Raw genomic sequence first — 16900 nt, forward strand, 5'->3', positions numbered from 1 at the left:
CCTCCTCTCTCCTTTTGCCTCACAATCACTAGCAGGTCCTGTAGGTTTTTCTTCCAAAATACATCTCTAGGGATTTTGCTTCTTTCACTCTTGCTGCCATCTCCCTGGTCCCAGCCTGTATCACTGCCCAGGACTCTCCCAGCTGTCTCCCTCCTTCTGTTCTTGCCTCTTCCTCCACAGCCCTTTCCTCTTGGGGCTACCACAGTGATCTCTGGAAAATATAAATTACCACATCTAATGTGCCTGTCTAAATCCCATACCCAATCTAAAATAGTTCACTGCCTTCCTAGTGTAACGTAAATAGAAGGTAAGTCCTTTACTATGGTGGAAAAGAGTTGACTGGATCAGTCCCCATCTGCTTTCCAACTTCACCCACACTGCGCTCCCGCTTCTCACTATGCACCTGCCACGTTGGCCTTCTCTCCGTCTTTGCGTATCAACACAATCTGTTTTTCTCCCACAAACGTGCTCTCTTGCAGTTCCCTTGCCTGATGCCTGCAGGCTGACCCTTTATAATTTAGGTCTGAGCTCAAACACTGTCTCCTCAGAGAGGCTTCCCTTAGCATCTGAACAGAAGTGAGCAGCCCCCTCCTTTAACCTGCAATACCTGTCCTTTTACTTCCTTCCAAAGCAAATCTAGTCTACCTCAGGGCTTACCACATCCAGGAAACCTTTCTCTAATTACTCCATTCCACAAAGATCTTTCTGTTTCTTGGTCCCATCGTACTTACCGTGTCATCTTTCCCAGAATGTGACCAGACACCCTCTTTGCTGCTCACAAGTTGTTTTGGTATGCATGCCTCATTTTCCTAAGCAGAGCGTAAGCTTTTTGAAAATGGCAGGTATTGAGTTTCCTTGAATAATTTCAGTGCTTGGCTCATGGCTGGGGCTTAAAAATATATATTTATTTAATGATGCTCAGGTTTTCGGAAAGTGGTGCCTTCATATTAATCATCAGCTTTTGTCTTTACACTGTGGGGATTTGGGCAGACATATTTCCCTGCTTGCTTATACGGAGTATCTCCTAATGCCTTAATTTGATCTTTTGTCTCTGTGGCTAAAATCAAGGTAGGGTCCTAGTATATTAGAAAAGAAAGTATGTTTTGCAACAATTTTCTTTCAGTTGGATTTAGAACCGAATGTGATGATAGTGATGGTGTTGACTGACGTTTCTGTCTTCCACAAATAAGCTTACATGGCGGGAGCAGCAGAGCTCGACGTGAGACAGTGAGCTTTAGCTCCCAGAATTCTTATTTCAATGTAGGAGAAAGGTACGTTTGTTTCTATTCAAAATGATGCTATGGAGCATTTTCAGCAGGGCTTGAAGGACTGGTTGATTTTTCCAGAAGTGATTAGTGATTATGGATTTGCACAGATCCACTCATACTTCTCTCCTGGTATCCATGGCAACATAAATGATACATCTTTGAGAGGCTTAATGGCAGCAATCAAGGGAGGTTTTCTTGATGCAAAGCAAGCTGGTCTATGTGAGGTTCGAATCCCCACCCCAGGTCTCATTAGGACCAGTCATTACCAGGCTGAGCGAACCAACCCAGGAAATGAACAATTCCTCTGTAAGGCTGTCCTATGCCTACTTTTATTTGAGTTTTGTAAGAGAAGTAATACCTTGCTTAAATTTAGTCAAGATTCAATAAACCTAGAACTAGCCATCTCTTCTCAATTTACTCATTTCTTGGGTCGGCTGGGTCAGCAATCTCACAAATGCACAGTGTTCAACCTTATTTAGATTGATCTTTGCCTTAAATTCAGAAAAATCCAGCTGGAATTTAAATCGAATCCATAATGAAAGGGTTGGTTCTTTAATAATATGAAAGATCAAAACCTAGAGAAATGTATATTTAAATTAGGGTTATCCCAGAACACTCTCTGGTAGAGTTACCGTATTTTAAGGGGATTATAAAATTCTCCATATGTTTACAAGGAGGATATAATGAGCAATCATCTCAAAACAGGCACTCAGGAAACATTAAGTAAATTTAATACCCTTCCTTACTAGTAAAAAGAAAGAAAAGCTTCTACATAACAATTTGAAAATTATGAAGAGACTATGTCCGTGCTAAATATTGTAAATCAGTAGAAATTGCTCGAAGATGATGTCATGGTTGTATTTCTTCTAGCAAAGATGTCTTTTTAAAAACATTCTGATTCTACATTTTTCCATTTTTATTTTAATTGAGGTTGTATGGGAAACACGGTTTGCTCTGTGGGACGTCTCGTTGGTTTGGCCTCCTATCTCACCCAGCGCACTTTGTGTGTCTAGGCAATATTCTGTGCGTAACAGTGAAAAGGTCATCGGCTGCTAACAGCTCTGTGCCAAACTTCCGTTGGTGTTTACCGCTTAGCTGGGAGACCGGAGGACACTGTATGTGTGTGCCGGTGGTGATAGTTTTCCCGAACAGATGGCAAAACGATAAAGAACCACGTATGTACTGCATTGTAACATTTCCTCCTGAGTGATTTGGCAGACTGACAATTTTCAGACAAGACGAGTGAGGGTATTCAGAGCCTGAGGAAAAATTTAACCCTTGAAAATAGGGGACTGAGCAAGAGGTTATTTGCCCGTTTACCTCTCAAAATCAAAAAGTGAGTTCTTTCAGCAAGGAGATGTTATTTTTGAACTCAGCTGTGGAGGACCGATCGTCTGTATCAGTTTGGGGGTTGGTATCTTCTGTAAGCCTCCTACACAAGTTTCTTTGAGGATTTTGTTATATGGCTTATTTTAAATCCTGTCCTGTTTCAGTAAATCCCGAGAACTTCAACACAGACTGCTTGTGGCCATTCCCAAAGTAGGTCTTTCCTAAAAGACCTTCCTGAGGTAGACTTCAGGAAGTTCCGGAGAGACCCGAATCCTGAGTGTCATTTTTGGAACAAAAGCTTCGCGATGAAGCAAAGGAATGTGCAGGTTCAGAAGAATGATTTCTCTAACAGTCAGTCAAAGCAGGGAGGGCCGTTCCCTGAGCGTGGACTTGCTCCTGGGTCCTGCCCTCTGACAGGGATCTGGGAATCTGGACACTGTACCAATCGGTTATGAGCTCTTCTGGGAGCCACTGAACACTCTGTACAGTCATCTCCGGGTCGTCACTGCTTTCCCTCGGGGCAATCGCTGCCACGTCCTGGGAAGTTCTGTCTCTCTCTGAAGAACGCCACTTGGGATGGGTGGCTTATCTGTGTGCCGGCCTCTCGTAAGACCACCCCGCATCACATGGACCACAGAGTTCTGTGACATAAGCATGAGAATAACCAGGATGGAAACTAATCCCAAGTCAACAAAGTGAAGGACAAGAGGAGGCGAAGACAGAAGGTCAACAAACCTGTGGGCAGATTCTCACCAGAGAAACAGTGAGAAGGACATCTCTCTCGTAGTCCTCTGGCACTCACAACAGCTAGTGGGGGCTTGGGGGTGTTCCCTGTGGCTACCTCTAATTAGGGAATAAAAGGACTTTTAAAAAACATTTATAGATTATATTTTATAGAGCAGTTTTAGGTTTAAAGAAAAAAATAAGCAGAAAGTGCGGAGTTTCCACATACCCCCTTCCCCTCCCCCTTAGCCCCCACCTCGCCGTGTTTCTTCTATTATTGACTTCTTGCATTGGTGTGCCATGCTTGTCACAATCCATGGTTTACATTAAAGTTCACTCTTTGTCTTGTAAAGTTCCCTAGGTTTTGCCAAATGCATAATGTCGTGTACCACCATTGTATTACCACACGCAGAAGAGTTTCACTGCCCTAAACATCCACCGTCCTTCAGCTGCTTATCCGTCTTCCCCCTCAGCCTACCACTCCTTGGAAACTTGATTTTTTTTAATTGTCTTTACCGTTTGGCCTTTTCCAGAATATTATATAGTTGGAATCGTACAGTATGCAGCCTTTTTAGATTGGCTTTTCTCACTCAGCAATATGCATTTAAGTTTCCTTCACTTCTTTTTTGTGGCTTGATGGCTCAGTTCCTTGTATTGTTGAGTAATATTCAATTGTATGTATGTCCAACAGGTTATTTATCCATTCACCAATGGGTGGTCAACTGGCTGTTTCCAGTGTTTGGCGATTAGGAATAAAGCTGCCATTAAAATATCAGCGTGTAGGTTTTTTGTGGGTGCAAGGTTTCTACTCATTCGGATGAATGGATCGTGATTGCTGGATAGTAGAGTAAGGGTATGTTTACCTTTGTAAGAAACAGCCAAACTGCCTTCCAAAGTGGCCAAGTAATTTTGCATCTCACCAGCGATGAATGAGAGTTCCTGCTGTTCCACATCCTCGCCAGCATCTTTTCATGTGCTTATTTGCCATCTGCATGTCCTCTTTGGTGGGATGTCTGTTCAGATCTTTTGCCTACTTTTTAACTGTGTTGCCGGTTTTCTTATTGGGTTTTTTGAGTCCTTAATATATTTTGAATACAGGCCTTTATCAGATGCGTATTTGCCAAATATTTCTTCCCAGTGAATACGTTTCTCTCCATCTATGGCTTATCTTTTTATTCTCTTAATGATGTCTTTGGAGCGGAGGTTTTTAATTTGGAAAGTTGATGGATTCATTGAGTTTTGTAAGAAGTTTTGGAATTTGAGAGGTGCTGGAGTAGTTGTGGTTGGTGGGGAGAGTGACGGAAAGAAAGAAAGGGAATTTTAAAGGGGTATTGCTGGGCACCTGGGTGGCTCAGTCGGTTAAGCATCTGCCTTTGGCTTAGGTCATGATCTCAGGGCCCTGAGATCAAGTCCCGCATGGGGCTCCCTGTTCCACAGGGAGTGTGTTTCTCCCTCTGCCCCTCCCACCACTCGTTCTTTCTCCCTCTCTCTCAAATAAGTAAAATCTTAAAAAAAAAAAATTAAAGGAGTACTGCTCTGACCTACATACTCCCTTCAGAATATTGGAGAGAGGCAAGTAAAGAGCTCCCATCAGTTGGAACTGACTTTGTTTTGTTGGATTCTACTCCATGAGTGTGAGAACTCTGAGCACCTGAACTGTGGTTACAGCTCTTGAGTACTCTGTGACCCTGGGTACTGTGGGTATTCAATGAGTAGCATATGTGAAGGGCATATGGCAATGGGTAGGGGTGCTCTAAATGCTAGTTTTCTTCTGGAGAGGAGTATCGTGGGTGTGTGTGGCTGCCCGAGAGCAGGTCCAGTGCAACCAAACACCACTCCAAGAGGCAGCATAGCTGTTCCTGCTCTCACCCCACCCCTCTACTTTGGGANGAAAGAGAGGGTTTACCCTCCCTGCAACTTTCCAAAGGCTGGCTCAGCATCCTGACTCTCGGTATCCTTGTTTTCGGCCTTCACAAATTCCACTCAGAAGAGAAAATCGTGGTTTGGGGAGTCCGAAAGAGTTTAGGCCATCTCATCGCCATTGTAATGAATCAAAGCTTCGTACTCTACACCTGTGATCAGCACGACAGAATCTCGATCGAAGCGCAGAACAGTTCTTTGTATGATAAAAGCATTTTCTTTTTCCAAGTGAATGGATGAAACAGGATTGCAAAGGGTAAGATTTTCTCACTTTAGAAAATACAGTCCAATAGAACAACTGATTTGGTTTCTAGCTTGTCTTTTCCACGTATTGGCCAAGAATCACACTGTCTGTGAGCCTTTCGGCTCCCTCCCCTGAAAATGAGGTCAGTGATACCCGTAATTGCAAGGCTGTGACAAATAAGTGAGATGAGCACGTCAGCCTCCTGACATGGTGACTGGGACATGGATGATACTCAGTACCTGTTCCTTCCCCTCCCCCCCCACCCCATCCCTTTTTTTTGTATTACAGAAAGTGCTCTTGTGCTGGAACCAGCTACTCCGCATCCTTTGGGAAAACCATGGCAGCTCCTGTCTCTGTTTCTGTTTTTCACTCTCCATGGAATATAGCTCCCCTCTCCTCTTCAGTTGTCCAACTATCTGATTGTTTTCTGTTTGCTTTTCTAGAGGGCTGGCTGCTTTCACCCTTCCGATCTCCTTCGCTTGGCCCGTCAGTGCACTGCCTTGCATTTTTCAAACGCATGTGCCTTTAATCACCTCCATCGTATCCCTCCCGCATCACCTCTTCGTTGGGTCCTTCACCATGTGTGCCCCGCCTTGGCAGTTCGAATATAGCAGGGGACTACTGAACAATTGATATGTTGATTACAAATCATCTCTAAGAGTTTCTTAGAGCCCAAGGACCTTCCTGACCTTACAATGCTTTGCTAATCTTATTTGGATTTCCCTGCAACATTTTTGTTCCTTTTAAAATATTTTTGATTCTTGGGAGCGCCTGGGTGGCTCGGTCAGTTGAGCGACTGACTCTTGATTTTGGCTCAGGTCAGGATCTCAGGGTCCTGGGATCAAACCCTGTGTTGGGCTCTGCAAACTCAGCAGGGAATCTGCTTGTCTCTTTCCCTCTGCTCCTCTCCCTGCTCCTACTTTCTCTCCCTCTCTGTCTCTAAAATAAATAAATAAAATCTTTAAAAAAATAAAATATTTTAATTCCCTTAAAGTTAGAAAATGAAAAGGTGGTACAAATTATAATACATCACAAAGGATGCTTATTTTTTTAAATAACATAGGGAAGTGCTTGGGTTGTCAAGTTAAAAGTAGATCGGTGTGTAAAATTATGCATATGGCATGATTGCAACTACATAAACTATGACTTTAAAAAACCGTGAAACTGATAATAACTAAGAAAATGAGGTCCAGGCATGACTACTGAATTTTTTTTTTTGGAATCCGCAATACTTTCATTTTCTTTTGATTCCATTTGTAGAAAGAATGTTTTTGCCCATGAACAACTGTAGTCCACTAGTCACTGTGCATGAAGAACGATTCTTCTTCTTCCCACTAGGGGTCACTGTGGCTCTTCAACTCTTTTTTCCATCTGGCATACGTACTGGGGGAGAAAGCATTCTGTCACGGTTATTATTTTTAGCAAAGTTAAGAGAAATGTTAAAATGATAGCCTCCTTTTTTAAATACAAAGAAATATTTTCCAGAGCAATTGTACTTCTTTTTCAGATTCTGTATTCCAGGCCATAACTACCAGAAACATTCCTATTTTACATTGGTGACCCAAATTTAATTTATTAGCGTGAAACATGATCACTATACCATTTATTTTGCTATTAAAACAGAATTGCACCCAATGCTTTCTATGGTGTAAGAATAGTAGAGGACTAACCTTTCCTATTTTTGGTTTGCCTTTTTTTTTTTTTAAAGATTGTTTCCCAGCAGTACAGAAATATGGCTTCTAGAAGAATTCGTTACTAATGAAGTATTAAAATCAATTAATGATACATGAGGTGTGCATATATAAGGGCCATTTCTAAGGTAAATGCAGGAGGTCCAACAAATTCTTCTGATATACTGCTGCGTCTTTAAAAGAATTTTCCACTGGTAAATTCAGCAGGGACATAGACTATGTTTGTTCTGTTTGAAAAAGATCAAATATGAAGAATTAGGAATAGGAAAAATAGCCCCCAATATTAATAGGATGCATGTTGAATATAACATCATCTGAAATGCCCAAGCGACATAAGAATCGAGGTCTTTAGCTTTTCTACTGGAGTCTTAAATTCATTTGACTATAAACCAGGAAGCTCTAAATTTTATATTGCTTTGAAAAACCTCATTCTTTTTTTTTTTTTTTTTTTTTACGGTTTGCAGCCTTGAAAAGTGGTGTCATGATCACCTCAGATCATATTTATTTTTCACAACTTGGGTCATTTGGTTCCCTGCGTGTTCTTATTCCCTTAGCACTATTGTCACATTCACACGCGTCTCCCCCAACTCAGACTGTCTCTTGATGAATCTCAGAGTTGATTGTCCATTATCTAACGTGAACCCTAAATTAGCAGGATTGGAGAGATTGGGGTTTGCACTGCATACCGGAGACCTACGGACCACTCCAATCATCTGCAGTGTCTGCACGATTTCTGCTCCCATCTTCTGACTAAAACGAACTGCTCCATTTTCCTAACTGCGGAAAGCTCTGCGGAGGCTGTAAGCGGCAGGCGGGGCTGCAGGTAGTGGGGCGTCCTGCCGAGCTCTGAGGTCTTTCTTTCTCAGCTGGTGGCAGTGCTTGCAATCCCAATCTCCGTCCTTGCTTTGGGAGGCACTTTTACAGTCGGGTCTGTCTAAAGTGGTGTGATTAACGTGTCTGGACGTGATTAACAAAGTGTAACTGACTAGCTAAGATTTTTTTTGGGGGGGGAGGATTTTCCTTTTTTCCTTCAGAGGATGCATTCAGCTTCCTGTCTGTAGTCCAGAATCCTCCAAATCTGTTTAGAAATATCATTTTCTTTGGGCTTTCCCTGGTTGGGGTTTCCATCATTTAGTTCAGCGTTTCTCGAACTTTTAAATGCTCCACTTGGAAATACAGGCTTTTGACAGGGAAGGAGTCCGTCATGGTGGGTTTGGAGTCAGAAAATATGGATTCGAAGTCCAGTTTTCCCACTTCTAAGCTGTATGACTTTCAAGCTCCATAACCTCATTGAATTACTCTTAGGATCCTCTTCTTTAAAATGCGGGTAGTAGCAATGATAGGCGGGATGACTGTATAAAATGATTAGCGTTCTATCTGGTTCATGGTAGGCATTCAACCTGCGATATGTGTTCCCACCACTACTACTACTAGTAGTAGTAATAGCAGTAGTAGAAGTAATGGAAGTTTGTCAGTGTGATTGCCGTGCCACCATGATGAAGGTGCTGGGGAAGGGGGCTGAGGTTACAGCTGGGCTCCCCGACGCCACGCGCTGGAGCGGACTGATTCGCGCAGTGACTCCGTGGGTGCTCGCGATGAGCCAGGCACCTGGCCCAGTCTTAGGTTCGTCAGGGTGCACAGGCTGCGGTCCCTGTTGGCATGAAGCTGACATTCTGCTGAGGGGAGGCGGCTGGTCTTCAAGAAACCTGGGGAGAGCAGCAAGTGCCAGGCCGGAAACCTAACAGGGTAATGGGATCCGGTGGCGGGGGGTGTGGGCTTGGGTCCTTAGGTGGGGTAGGTCGGGGAGGCCTCCCTGAGGAAATGGCCTTTTTTTTTTTTTTTTAAGGTTTTATTTATTTATTTGACAGAGAGAGAGACAGCCAGTGAGAGGGGGAACACAAGCAGGGGGAGTGGGAGAGGAAGAAGCAGGCTCCCAGCTCAGGACCCTGGGATCAGGCCCTGAGCTGAAGGCAGACGCTTAAGGACTGAGTCCCCCAGGCCCCCCAGGAAATGGCCTTTGAACTGAGATCTTATGATGGTAAGAAGCCAGCAGGGGAAGTCTGGAGGTTGGGGGAACACTCTAGACAAAAGGAGCAAAGCGCAAGGCCTTGAGAGGAGAACACTTGGCACGTTTCCGGAGCACAAGTTTGGTCATGCTTGAATGAGAGTCAGGTCTTGCAGGGCCTCGTAAGCATGGTGAGCAGATCTGTGTGTGTGTGAGGGGGGTGGTGATACAGCTCTGATGATAAGGAAGGAAGGAAAGAGAAGGGAAAAAGAGTGTCCTAGGCACTCCACCTGGGACTCCCTATATTTTAACAGGAGCGCATTGCTTTCCTCTGAGTGTGCCTGTCCCGCCTGGGGAAGCGTGGTATGGACATTTTTCTAGGCACAGATGGACTTTGATTCCTTGCACACCCCTTCCCTTCCCTTCCCTTCCCTTCCCTTCCCTTCCCTTCCCTTCCCTTCCTTTACCTCGCTAGCCATTTTCTGAATCCTGCTAAGCCCAGCTCATCAGTGTTCCTCACACACGCCCTTGTTCTATACCCTTCTCTGCCACCTTGGGGCAGACTCTCATTTCTCAGCTCAGGCAGCCCCTGTGAGCTGGTCTCATGGGCGTCCTCTCACTGGGTCCCTCTATCACACCCCCTACAGCAGCAGCAGCCTCTGCCCCCTTGTCCAGGTCTGAGTCGGCCTCCTTTCTGTCCCCATGCCTCCTCATGACTCCTGCTCGTCAGCCAAATAACTGATAGAACCTTTGTCCTGCATCCTCCAGACCTCACCGTAGTTCCCAGTCATAACCCTACTTCACAGGCTCACATTCCTTTCAGTTTAACGAAGCTACGGGCTCCTGATTCCATGATGATGCTGCGAGCTCCTTTTTTGTTCCTAAGCCTCTGTTCACTGTTACTCTTGCAGATGGGGCTTCTCTCAGATCTTCCTGTTGTTCAAGGCCCACTTCATAGGTCACCTTCATGAAGCTTTCCCTGACTCCTCCGCCACCCACCTGCCAAACTGGGAGGAACCCTGCCTCTGAACTCCAGAGGCGCTTTGCTTGTGCCTTTCCCGTGGTGCTTCTGTCCTAAACTTCTGGTATTTCCTTGTGCACATTTCACAGCGTGCCTTTTCACTGCAAACGCCTCCAGAGCTGGAAGTAACATTCACTCAAGCTGGTTTCCTTCATGGGCTCAGCAACTATCTAGTACATTCCTTTCTTTCTTTTCCTTCCTTCCTTCCTTCCTTCCTTCCTTCCTTCCTTCCTTCCTTCCTTCCTTTCTCTTTCTTTCTTTCTTTCTTTCTTTCTTTCTTTCTTTCTAGCTATACTGACCCAAGAATAAGAAACAAATGTCAGATGAGTATTACTAAAAGGAGAAAAAAAAAAGGAAGCAGTCACTTCTCATCGGGGCGGTCAATGGAGTAGCTTCATGAACAAGAGGAAGCAGAGGTGACTCTTAGAAAAGAATTGTATCAGCTGAGTCTTGGCACTCGTTAGAATCAGTGCAAGGAAAGGAGCACAGGTTTTCCCTTTCATTGAACTGGGGAAAAATTCCAGCTGTTATTTAATAGTTTGATCTTATTAACTTATTAATCATGAGATGATTAAGGGGATTAAAGAAAATAACATATGTAAATCACCTAATATTAGCTAACTTTGAGTACTTAGCTTATCTAATCCTCGTAATGACTCGATGAGATCAACACCCTTCCTTTCAGCCTGAGTGTGACTGAGATAACCCATGAATGGCCTTTGCCATTGTGCCTGGTCTGTGAAAAGTGGCTAACAAATGACAGCGATTATTTTCTTGTTGACATTTATTAAAAGGCAACTAGTGATTAACATGCAAATGTAGTCTCAAGGAAACAGATCAGCATTTTTCCTCCAGCATTATGGTGAAGCCGGAGAATGAATGTGGAACACCAACTTGCATGTGTAGGGGGAGGAGTAAGGGGGCACGGGTTAAGTTGAAATTTCTGTTCTCATAGATAAGTTTGGTGACAGAAAGCACAAGAAAATCTACTAAGTCCACGTTTTCTGTGTTGGCCAATTTCATCCTTTCTTGAGAACTCAGAGAATACTTGATGGGAAAAGTTTGTACTTATTACTTGTGTGTTATCAAGAAACTTTTGGCTATTAGAGAATTCGTTACATCAAAATGAACCAGATATTCTGTTTTGGAAGAACATATGCTAATTTTGTTGGTCCCGAGGGCTCGCGCCAACTTTCCGGAGCCGAGGCACTAGATCGGGTGTAGTAAAACCCTGTAGCTGGTCTTTTGAAAATGAGTTTTGTCACCTTATGAACTGGTGTTTTTGAACTTCTAATTATTCCAATAAAAATAAAAACCAACTGGTTCCTACGTATCAGTGTGGTTTCTTGTCACAATTGCATTGGACTAAATATTTTGTTTATGCCTGGAGAAAAATAAAAATGTAGATAACTTATTTTGTTCTAGATATAAGTTATTTGACATTAGGTTTCTTAAAAATATGAAAATAAGCATAACTATATTATGGCCTAGAAACTAGAACTCACATATATATTTATGATAAAAAAAATCCATCTTAAACTTTGAACTTATTCCATTTTAGGCTGTTCTTCTAGGTCCTGGAGGGTTGGGTTTGATCTTTTCTTCTTTTCTTTAAGTGAACCATTTTAGAAAGAATAGATTTAGGTGTTAAGACATTCTTAGCTATTAACACCTTAGCTTGCAACAACCTAATCAATTTTAACAAGCAGGAAAGGAGAGGCAGAGACCCAGAGACTTGCATGGAGGGAACGTGGGGATTGGTCAACGCTGAGAGGAGGGCTCTTCCGTGGAGAGCTCTCAGTGGCTGAAGGCTGACTGGAGAAAATGGGCATCCGCAAAGGAACGGCCAGGGACTCAGGCCTGACTTTGCAAGTTTTCCTGTGTTTTTCGTATCATCCTTGAGTCAGGGCAGGCCCTCACGGAACTGCAGGGTGAATCAGACTCATTTTCATCTTTCCTCATTCTTCTTTCCTCGTCTTCTCAGCATGCCCTCTTCCCACCACCATGATCTCATGGAGCTGGTTGCTCCATTATTTGACAGACTCTTAAGGCATCTTCCTGGCCACAGAGTCCAACCTCCTTATTCTCTGTATCTCACCAAACTAAGCCATCAGGGCCAGTTTAGTGGGTGTGTGACCTGAGCAGATGTGCAGGGCTCTGCATTTAGGATGCACAGGGGCCCCATATTTGGTTTCAATGCTCTGCTGTCACCATCTTGAAATCCTTAATTTTTTTAAAAAGATTTTATTTATTTATCTGACAGAGATAGAGACAGCCCATGAGAGAGGGAACACAAGCAGGGGGAGTGGGAGAGGAAGAAGCAGGCTCCCAGCGGAGGAGCCTGATGTGGGGCTCGATCCCATAACGCCGGGATCACGTCCTGAGCCGAAGGCAGACGCTTAACCACTGTGCCACCCAGGCACCCCGAAATCCTTAATTTTTGAATAAGGGCCTCTACTTCTCTGCATTTTCATTTCACAATGGGCCCTACAAATTATGCAAATTATGTTGCTGGTCTTGTAAGGTGTGCTGATATACTCGCGACTTAATGAATCGTAAGACTATTTGATTTTAAAAGAGCAGGTGGGAAGCATGAATGATGGAGATGGCCAGCAGGACAGAGAAGTTTGTAGGGAGTGGGGGTTTTTCTGGGGTCTTCAAAACACGACTTGTACTGTGGATTTGTCTCACTTGCAGGTTACAGCGTCCTGTCTTTAGAGAGTAATCTGTTCCTTACCTCTATTTCGAATTTCCATGTTGCCTCTTAAAAACTATTCCTTTTTGTTCCATTCTCCCTGCAGTTGCTGACAACTAGCCATTATCTCCTCTGTACTTAAAGGCCATTGTAGTCACCCCTCAACACTTTTCTGGGCTAAGAGATTCCAGTTTTTTCATCCATCAGCTTGAAAGCTTTTTTTTTTTTTTTTTTTTTTTTAAATTGATACTTCCTCAGAGAAGAACAGCTAGCTAGTTCAGGTAGCATTGTTAAAATCAGGGCACAATTAATTTCACATCTAGCTACAATATTGCCAAGAAAAGGAACAAAGACAGAGATGGCACCAGTGAAAATCACTTTTTGGAATTAAGCTAAAATTAGCTAAACATTTTGTAATTTCAAAGTAATTTGGAAATCAAGTAGTTAGACTAAAACATTGATCAGGAAAAGGACGATGGGAAAGGAAAGAACAGAAAAATTCATTGAAAACAACCTCCCCTGCAGACCAGAGGGATTTTTTGAGAGAAAGTAGATTGCTGCTAAAAGAAATATCAAAGCCTATTATTTAGGCAAAGGCTTTGAGAACAGAAAATGGGGCCTTGCAAAGACAAGAGGACTAAGTCCCACCCAGCAAAGGATCCATCTGTGCCTGTGTGTGAACAATTTCCATATCCGCAAGGAGATGTAAAGAGACCTATTACATTTTATGTTCCAATTACAGAGTTCAAATACTGAATACAAACAGGCGACATGATTGGATAAGCAAAAAGAGTAAGAACAACAAAGCAGTAACAAAACGAATAGGGGCTTGATTTGGTGTAATATCATGTATTCCTCAGTAATTCCCTTCAGAGAGACAGTGATTTAATTTCTACAAAACAGTGGCCTGAATACATTCAAGGTAGATGCATTATTTTTTTCCGACAAGGATAGTTTCATTTTTATGTATCTTGGAGGTTGATAGTCCCATGGTGATTGAGTGAAATAAAAAGACCTTACTTAACATTGTCACCCAAGCCCCTTCTGGAGATGCCGACATGGGGGCCCCAGTGTCAGGTGGAGTGAGGACTGCACACGCAGCAGGGCCAGATGTGGGAAGCCTATTACTTGTCGAATCCTACGTGACCATTCCTGGACATTCCCTCCCTCCTCGGTATCTGGATATTTTTTGTATACAAAAAGCTGTGAAAATACTGAGCTACCTGGTCATTGTGAAAATAAAATGAGTCAATGGCTGAGGAAGTGCTTTGAAAAGTTAAAACATATCGTTTCTGTTGTTGTCGTTATTTTTTTTAAGCCAACATGGGGCTTGAGCTCACAACCCTGAGATCAAGACCTGGTTGCTCAACTGACTGAGCCACCCAGCACCCCAAAATCATATTGTTTTATACATTTAAAATAGCCCACTAATAATATGAAAACTAAAGAAAAAGTCAACCACTTTATTGGAGGATGGGCACTGACTGTGTCTGTGCTGTGGAGAAAGAAATGAGAATTGGACCGGTGTTTGCCCTGGGGGAGCTTCCGGTCTACTTGAGGAACAAAAAGAATATTGATAGTGGCAAGCTTTGACTTTTGTATTGCATTTTATATAACTGAGACTCAAGAGGAGTGTATCATAACCTGTGCCCGGGTTTGAATCCTAGTTTACAGGTAGGACAATTGAGGTGTAAGGAGATCAAATATCTCACCTCAGTATTTTTATCTGTAGCCTGAGACGTGACCAGCACGTCACAGGGCTGTTGTAAGGATTAAGCGGAACACGGACATACATAAAGCTGATGGCTGGCACACCTTCCATGGTTGTTCATTGTCATCACTACATGTATGGTTCTGTATTTCCCAAACTTATTTGACTGCACAAGGTTGTTTCAGTTTTTCTGGTAAGGGGCAATCCTAGAGGATGGTTGTAAGCAATGAGTACATTAGAAATCCAGGAATGGAAGGAGTGCTTGGGCCTGAGGTCATTAGGAAAGTTTCCATGGAGGTGAGGAGATTTGAACTGGTGCTTTGAGGAGTGGAGGGTTTGGCAACGCAGAAGAAATGCAGCAGCACAGTTGGGGATAGAGGAGGGGGAACACCGCAGTTTGACTTAAGGAGTGTGGGAAATAAAGCTGGAGAGATAGGACCAGGAGACGACGGAATTCCTGGACAAGGCACTTAGATTTTATCTCATGGGGAGATGGAAACCATTAGTGGGATTTTTGGAAAGAATGACATGGTGTTTCTCTCCACAGTAAAGGGATGTTAAAACATATTGAAAGTGCCTGGAGATAGGGACACTGGCTGGGAAGTTATTGAAGAGATTCAGGACCCAGACTGTATCAGTGGGATGGAAATATAAACCGGTTGTGATGTGAGGGATTAGAGGACAAAAGCAAGACTAACTGGTGGTTGACTGTGGGATTTGATGAGAGGGGCAATAATGATTCTCAGGTTTCACATTGTGGTAATTTGAGGAATCATGTCCCTTAACATTGTTTTATTCTTTCAGTGATTCATTTACCAAGTGCTTCCCGAGTGCTTACTATGTGGAGGACACGTTTAGGTGCTGAGATTGGTTTTGTTTGTTTGTTAAAGAGAGTGAGGCACGGTCTCGGTCCTCAAAGTGCTCACAGACCTGTTCTGTTCGCAGCACCTGTAATTGTGTGTATCGAGTGTTACAACGAAGGCACGAGAACGGGAGAGGACGAACTGGAGGAATCGTGGAGGAGGTAGCATTTCAGCGGGGTTTTGCCTGTGGTTGGGGACTCAGCAGGGGATAGGAGTGTACCCCTGCGGGAGTAAAGAAGCCAAGAAAGAAAGTTGGTGGAGCTCACGGAGGGCATGAATTTTATTTTAGACTATTTTATTTAGACTAAGTACAAAGTGATAGTGGAACACTAGAGTGGAAGTGACTAGCAGGTACCTGGAAAGAAGGAACTGGGAGAGGATCTTATTTATAACAAACCTGCCAGGTGGCTAACTGGCTGAAGCTGGGACGCCTCCTGCGCCAGAGCTCGCCGCACCTCACCATGCCGCCCATTGTATTGTCCAACAGTTCCGGTGCCAGAGTTTGAACTGGGTCCGTAAGTGACGTGCAAGCTATTAGAAGTGTTCAAACACGGGATCGCTTGATGAAAGGGCTGTTGATTCAAGGAAGGTTCTGTGAGTCCTGTGCAGGACGGATCTGAGAGGAGAGCTGGCACCCAGGGCACAGGCGGGGAGGGAGGCCAACTCCCACCGTCACACATTTTTCTAACTCTGCATTGAGTTAGAGTCTTCCTTGTTTTTCCTTTCTTTTAGAGGTCTAGTTTGACCCGATTGGAGCAACACAGAATAAATATATTCTTTTTGCCACATGACCAATTCCCCATCCTGTCAAGGTCTTTCCTCTTTAAAAAGAATCTTGCCCTGGTTCCTTATGCATCATGGGACACCGTCGTAGACTTCCATCATCCTGATCCATTCAGTCAGGCATTGGTCAAAACTTATGTGCAAACATTTTATTGGGGAGTATGATCTAGGGGGCAGAAGTGGAGGATGGGAGAGCCACACAGGGAAGGAAGGAGAGTCAATAAAAGATGCATTTTTGGGTTGGCCCCTACTGGGCTGGACAGGGTTCTCTATCCCATGGCGGGGTCCAAGGAGCCATATGAAATGTGACTCAAGACTATCTGTCTAAGAGAATCATTTGCACATTGGCACCCATTCCCCGCTGGTCAGAAATTTGCCCAGTGGGGCACTAACTCTCCCTTATTTTCAGGTTGCACATGCTTGTGCGGGGAGGGGGGGTTGTTTCTCCCCTCCCCCACCAAACCTACTTCCTTCTTGGAAGAGAAGCCCTGAGAAGGAAGTGGAAGGCAGGAGGCTGGATCTGAGGCAAGTGCTAACAGGTGCACCAGCGGGAAGGCGACTTGGTCCTGTGGCAGTGGCTGGAATTAGGGACAGGTAGGGCCAAAGGAATCAGAAATGGGGCACAAGGGTCCTCTGAGGCATCTGCT

The sequence above is a fragment of the Ursus maritimus genome, unplaced genomic scaffold (assembly GCF_017311325.1).
Source record: "Ursus maritimus isolate PB19 unplaced genomic scaffold, ASM1731132v1 scaffold_21, whole genome shotgun sequence".
Classification (NCBI taxonomy): domain Eukaryota; kingdom Metazoa; phylum Chordata; class Mammalia; order Carnivora; family Ursidae; genus Ursus; species Ursus maritimus.